Consider the following 7,534-nt stretch of genomic DNA (forward strand, 5'->3'; position numbering starts at 1 on the left):
TGCCTGACCTGCTGTGCTGTTCCAGCAATAAAGTTTCCACCTCATTCAATGTCAACATGTTCATTCCAATGCCACCCTATATTTCTCATCTCCTAAACATCTCATTGTCATGTATAACAATGTACAAGAGTTTATTATGCAGAATTCAAATGCTGCTTGATGCACAGTAGAGGGCATCACAGACTCCCAATGAGCATGCCATGCTGAGCACAAGTCCAGAAAATGTCTTTTGGCAGTTTTCATTATGACAAATGGCATTTTTCACCACTGAGGACAAAACCCAGACTTTTTGTCTATCTTAAATAGAACTTCAGAGGTTGGAGATCTGAAACAAAAACAGAAATTGCTGGAGGAACTCAGCACTTCTGCCAGCATCAATGGGAAGAAAGCAGTGTTAATGGTTAGAGTCCGGTGGTCTTTCATCAGTACTGTTTGTATCATGCTAAAAGTGGTATTCATGCTGAAGCCAAAGGTGGGAGTGTGGGGAATGGGAGAAGTGAGTGAGTAGATGGAGACAGAGCCTAGAGAGAGAGAGAGAGAGAGAGATATTAAAGTGGTAGGTAAACAAGGAAATTATGGATAGCAGGCTGAATAAGTGATGATAAGAGCTAAGAGCCAGACAATGGGTGAGCTGTGCTGAGTGCAACCTGCTACTGTGATAATGGATGAAGGAGTACGTAAGAATAGGTGACTGTGCTAAAAGCAACTCGTCATAACAGGACTGACTGTGGGATGGGTAAAAACATGAAGGATGGAATCAGGCACTAATGTTATTGACCTCAATGTTAAGTCCCAAATGTGATTTTCTTTGAGCTTGTGTTGAGGCTCACTAGAACACTGTGCCAGGCCTGGAATAGAAATGTTGGCATGGGAACACTGGTGCATTGATGTGGCAGACCTTTATCTGTCTAACCTTTCTTAAATAGTGGAAGGATGTTGCCAAAGTAGTCTGTATTGGAAGATCAAGATTTGGACATATGATTTTAAAACCTGTTTCTTCTAATATTCTGCAGTAAACAGCGTCAAGTTCTGGAGTTTTGTCTTCTGCAGTCTTATTACTTAGTTGAATATTTGTAAAAATATCCAACAAGTTCTTCCTTTGCAATTTTATTCAAATTTTCCTCATTTATCTGGCCTTTATCCTCATCCTTTGTTGTGAAGACAATTACAAGGCAAATACTTAGCCAGTCTGCCATTTCCTCATATTCAGCTTCCACCATATTATAGACACCACCAGCTCCTCACTCCACACACCCTCCTCATATCTCACAGGTGTCACCTTCTTATCCACTCTCATCTTACACCCTCATTCTGCTTCTCCCTAGTTTCCCAAATTCAGCCCTTAGCTTCTGCACTCCTCTTTGCCCTCTACTCCTGGCATAACTCCACTCAATCCCTGTCTTCCTCTCTCTCTCCCTCGACCATCCCTCCCCTTCTCTCATGGCCTTAGATTCCTCTCTTTCCACCTTTGAAAACCCATTTCTTATCACTGCATCCAGATTCCAGCCTCATGCTTTCAAATTTCCTCATCTATCTTACCCATAATGCTCCTCACTCCACTACCCAATCCACTCCCAGCTTCTTTCACCTTCTGCCCCACCCCATTTGTGCTCATCTCTCTCTCTTCCCTCAGGACTCTCTGACCTCTTAGTTTGAAACTAAAAGCCAACATTAGTCAACTACAGCAAACCCAAAGAGAACAAAATATATTTGAAAAGAATACTCAGTATCTGTGGAGAGAAACTATGTCAATGACCTTTCATTAGATCTTCACTTTCAGAGTCTAGCTGCCTAAATTGTTGAGTTCTTTCAGAGTTTTGCTCTTCCAGATTTTCAGCATCAGCAGTGTTGCTTTCGTACAAGCGTCCCAATATTTGTAAGTTAAATTGCAGTAACGGTTGCGCAAGTCACATTTTCAGATGTCCAGGAATACCTCCAAACAGACAGGCAATTTCTTAATGGTGCATGAGTTTTCCTTGGAGAAAATGATGACTGCAGATGCTGGAGGTCAGAGTCGAAGAGCGTGGTGCTGGAAAAGCACAGCCGGTCAGGCAGCATCCGAGGAGCAGGAGAATCGATGTTTCAGGCGTAAGCCCTTCATCAGGAATGAGGATTGTGGGCCAAGGGGGCTGAGAGATAAATGGGGTGTGGGGGAGAGGAGAAGGTAGCTAGGAATGCGTTACGTAGATGAAGGTGGGGTGAAAGTGATATGTCAGGAGGGTGGAGCAGTTGGTGGGAAGGAAGATGGACAGGTAGAACTATTCGAGAGGGCAGTGCCGAGTTGGAAGGATGAGACTGGATAAGGTGGGGGAGAGGAAATGGGGAAACTGGTGAAATCCACATTGATCCCGTGTGGTTGGAAGGTCCCGAGTCAGGAGACGAGGCATTCTTCCTCCAGGCGTTGGGTGGTTAGGGTTTGATAATCTTTCCTTCCCAATTCTTTTTCTATGAAGAGCGTCCAGGGAATCAAATATGCCTTGTTGCAAGAAAAGAAAATTCTACCACATAATGCTTTTAGATTTTCCTGTTGAGTGATACATGGGCTAATAATCAAACAGCTTACAGCAAGTAATCAAAAGATCAATAATTGCTTAATTTTCTGGCCTAATTACATTTCAGTGTAATGAAGATAATTCGCAGCTTGATCATGACAATAGTTTTCACTGTTGCAATGAGTTCAAAAACCAGGGAATACAAGATTAAAAAAAAGGAAGCATCTAATATTAAAGGTTCAAAGGATAATCAGGCAGAATCCACATTGCAAAAGCAGTAAACTTGTTGAATTAATTAGCAGGGAAGGTCATTGAAGAACAGGACATAAATATTTCAGGAGACAATTAGATGGCTTTCTGGAGAAATGTAGGTTGGGGGATGTGGTGAGAAGATAGAAAACTGGACTTGATCTTTCACGGAGTAATAGGCATGCAGAATTGAATGGATTTTTCTGCTCATAAGATATTTAATGTTCCTCATTTCTTTGTCAGATATGGCATACTGGGTGCTGGCACATTTTGTCAGTGTTATACAAATTTAGACTACACCACTGCAATCCAGTGTCCCAGTACTTCCTTAATGCTCTTGAGATATATAGCAGTGATCCAAGCATCTCTTCCTGTAAACTGTTCTTGAAATTGTATCTGTATTCATTTTTCCATTTCATATGCTTGCAAAATACAAAACATTTATGCATTTGGACATGGTGGAAGCTCATACAATTACAATATTTAAAAGGCACCTGGATGGGTACATGAACAGGAATAGTTTAGAGGGATATGGTCCAAATGCAGGCAAATGGGAATAGTTCAGATTAGGACACTTGGTCGGCATGGACAAGTTGGGCCAAAGGGCCTGTTTCCATGCTCTATGAATCTATTCAAAATGTGAAGCCAGGACCAGTGAATTCATGTAGCACACAGAAACATGTATGTTGATATTTAAGGGTTTAGGTATATAAGAATACTATTAAAACCAGTTTGGTGCATTGCCAACAATGTATTTAATGAATAAAATCAAAATAATACAGTTTCTGGAAATCTGAAATAGGAACAGAAATTGCTGGAGAAACTCAACAGAACAGAATACTCTGCTGAGTGGCTGTACATCTATTTTTCCAAGTTCTTGTAACAGCATCAGATTCATTGAAGCTTTGCTTGTAACCAACATTAACTCTTTCAGTGCCTTGGCTTTTACAATATCTTCTCTCAAGCTAAAGGATGGATATTATTAAATTGGAGAGAGAGTGCAGAAAAGATTCAGAATGATGTTGCTGGGACTGGAGTGTTTGTATTATGGGGAGAGGCTGGATAGGCTGGAACGTCTTTCACTGGAGCGTAGAAGGTTGAGGGGTGATCTTACAGAGGTTTATAAATTCTTGAGGGGCATAGATAGGTTGAATAGCAAAGATCATTTCTCTAGGGTAGGGAAGTTCAAAACTAGAGAGCATAATTTGAAACTGAGAGGAGAAAGATTTGAAAAAGACATGAGGCGCAACTTTTTCACACAGAATGTGGTTCATATGTGGAATGATGTGCCAGAGGAAGTGATAGATGCAGGTACAGTTGAAACATTTGAAAGGCATTTCGACAGGTACATGAATAGGAAAGGTTTAGAGGGATATGGGCCAAATGTAGGCAGATGGGAGTAGTTTAGTTTGCGAAACTTGGTCGGCATGGATGAATTGGACTGAAGTGTCTGTTTCTGTGCTGTATGACTCTATAACTTTTCCCTCCATATATGTGTATATATAATAAATTGCATTTAGTTCTTCAAACTTTAATGTATTTAAAGCTGTAAATATCTAGTAACTGCTCCTGGGTCCTCTGAAATTCTCATGATTGTTACCTTATACTATTAAGCTGTGTTTCCTCCCCTCTCCCTGTCCTGTGGCTGCTGCTAATACATTGTATACATTAAGATGCCAACAACTACCAGCTTGTGGTTGAGATGATTTGTACTACCAGTCCCTCTCCTTGACTGCAGTAAACTGGTCTAAACTGCCTCCTTCATTTTCAGTGGGAGAGGAGAAACATGAATGAGTCTAAATGAGACAAATAATGTCTTAAGATGCCGTTTGCTGTATGATATCAATCAGGAACAAGTTATATTAGTAAATTAAACATTGTTAGTAAGACCATGTAAGAAATTTCAATTTAATTTAATTCCCTCCCTCTTAATAGGTAATGGTAAAGTCACCATAGTCGCACTGTCATTATGCCAATTCAGAAATGGAAGTATTAAAATGATTTTTGCAGTGTGTCTGAAATTAATAGATTCACTTTTTGAAAGTTGAATGCTGTTGTTCTCCTTGTTGACAGTGGAAGACCAAGAAAGAGCTTCCTAACACTTTGTCTAGAGAGCAGAAGGATGCTTCCCTCAGAGATCAACACTCTCTCTGTACCCTATGTCTGACATCCTCCAGGATCAGTAAACGGATCTCATCTGTCACAAGCCACATGCATTTTCTATTTAGGTCATGCATCCTATCTGAATTGTTGCTTTTTTTTTAAGCTACTGAATAAATTTCCCCATGTTGGGTTACCTGGGACTCCCAGACCTAAATCTTACACTACTCCTTACTGAATCCAAAGCGTTTGCAAACACCTCTTTATGCTTGCTCTGCAACAACAAAAAACAAGTCAAAGTACTTTGTGTGGAAGTCAAATATATTGGATTATTAGTTCTGAAGGTAATACCGGCACAGCTGAGGGTTTTACGGACAAGAAATTGAGGCAAGACAAGTATTCAATCAAGTTAGGGAGATGGAAATAGATGGTCTTAGACATGCCAATGATGTGCAGTCCGGGAGTTCATTGTTTATATCAATATTTTTAAGGGATCCGTAAGTTTCAAAAATGTCTATATGCACTTCCAACAAAAACCTTTTCTCTCTGAACACAATCTCTTTTTTTTAATCAACACTAAGAAACTGCATTAAAAGATGATTAATTCCATTGTTTATAACTTACATACATGTTGGCCTTGTCAAAAATAAAACTTTGATAATTCAAAGGCTCAGTAGCTAAATTTGCAGATGACGCAAAGATAAGAAGGTTAGTGTGTTGCAAAGACTGTGTAAGAATGTTGCGGACAGGTATAGATGTACGCAAACATAAATCCAAATTAATAACACAACCAGGTCATTTGGTAGGCCTTCAAATGGGCCTTCAAGCTTATTCTGTCATTCAATAAGATTGTGACTGATCTATTTGTTCTCTGAATTCTACGTTCCCTTTACCTCTTTGATATCCCTGCCAAAAAACCATCGGTCTACCTCCACATCAGAAACGTTCAATGACCCCACTGCCACAATCTTCTGAGGCAGAGACTTTCATAGTTGCTCTAGCCTCTGAGATAAAAAAAACAACTCACCCCATCTCTGTTTTAAAGTTTAATAAGTACCTCTTAGTTCTGGACTCACCATTAGAAGCAACATCCTTCCCACATCCATCTTGTCAAGATCATTCAGATCCAAAGCACTTCAATCATATTACACCCCTCATTCTTCTCAGATCCAGTGAGTATGGTCCTACCTGTCCAATGATTCCTCATAAGACAACCCTCTCATCCAGGTGTCGATCTGAACTGATATGAGCCAAACTGAATCAATCCACATTTAAAAGCATTTACATCCTTTCTTAAGTAAGGAGGCTAAAAGTGCAGACAGTATTCAACATTATCTCATTAATACCCTGTGTAATTGATTCACAACATCCCTACTTTTATGTTCAATTTCTCTTATAATAATGGGAAACATTCAATTAGAAATTTAATCACTTCCTATATCGCCATATTAACTTTTTGTGACTCATGCACTTCAACACCGAGATCAGTCTGAACCTCAGAATTCAACAGTCATTCTCCATTTAAGTTATATTTGCTTTTTTATTCCTTCTGCTCAGATAACTGCCTCACATTTTCCTACATTGTACTCCAATTGACAGAATTTTGCGCACTCACTTAACCTATCCATATAAGTCTGCATTCTTGTTATGTTATCTTCACTATATACTTACTTATCCATCTTTGTTTCACCAGAAAAATTATCCACCATGCCATTGGTGAGGCCACTTTTGGAATACTGCATGCAATTCTGGTCTCTCTGTTATAGGAAGGATATTGTGAAACTTGAAAAGGTTCAGAAAAGATTTATAAGGGTTAGAGGTTTGAACGAAAGGGAGAGGCTTAAAAGGCTGGGGCTATTTTCCCTTGAGCATCAGAGGCTGAGGGGTGACCTTATAGAAGTTTAGAAAATCATGAGGGGCAAAGATAGGATTAATAGCCATAGTCTTTTCCCCAGGGTAGGGGATATCAAATTAGAAGGCTTAAATTTAAGGTGAGAGGGGAAGAATTTAAAAGAGACCTAAGGGACAATTTTTTAAATTCAGAAGATGATGCATGTATGGAATGAACTGCCAAAGGAAGTGGTGGAAGCTGGTACAAATACAACATTGAAACCACCCTCCTGACCAGTCTATCACCTTTTCCGTCTATCCGCTCCACCTTTCTCTCCGACCTATCACCTTCCCCCCCACCTTCATCTACCTATTGCATTCTTGGCTACCTTCCCCCCAGCCCCACTACTCTCCCAATTATCTCCCATCCCCCTGGCCCACAAGCCTCATTGCTGATGAAGGGCTTCTGCCTGAAATGTCGATTCTTCTGAATGGGCACATGAATTGGAAAGGATTAGAGGTCTATGGGCTAAATGCTGACAAATTGGACTAGATTAATTTAGAATATCTGGTCATCATGGACAAGTTGGTCAGAAGGGTCAGTTTCCATGCTATACAGCTCTATGTCTCTGTGACTTTTTGATACTGTTAATCTAACTTGTAAAATGTTGAGGCCCAGCACCAACACCTATAGTACCCCACATCATATCCTGGCAGTTTGCCTCATATTCCGCCTTGGGACCCTACAACCACACGGAATCAATGTGAATTTCACCAGTTTCCTCATTTCCCCTCCCCCTGCATTATCCCAGTCTCAAGCCTCCAACACGGCACTGCTTGCCCGACTTGTCCATCAGCTTTCC

The sequence above is a fragment of the Chiloscyllium plagiosum genome, chromosome 3, assembly GCF_004010195.1.
Source record: "Chiloscyllium plagiosum isolate BGI_BamShark_2017 chromosome 3, ASM401019v2, whole genome shotgun sequence".
NCBI lineage: Eukaryota > Metazoa > Chordata > Chondrichthyes > Orectolobiformes > Hemiscylliidae > Chiloscyllium > Chiloscyllium plagiosum.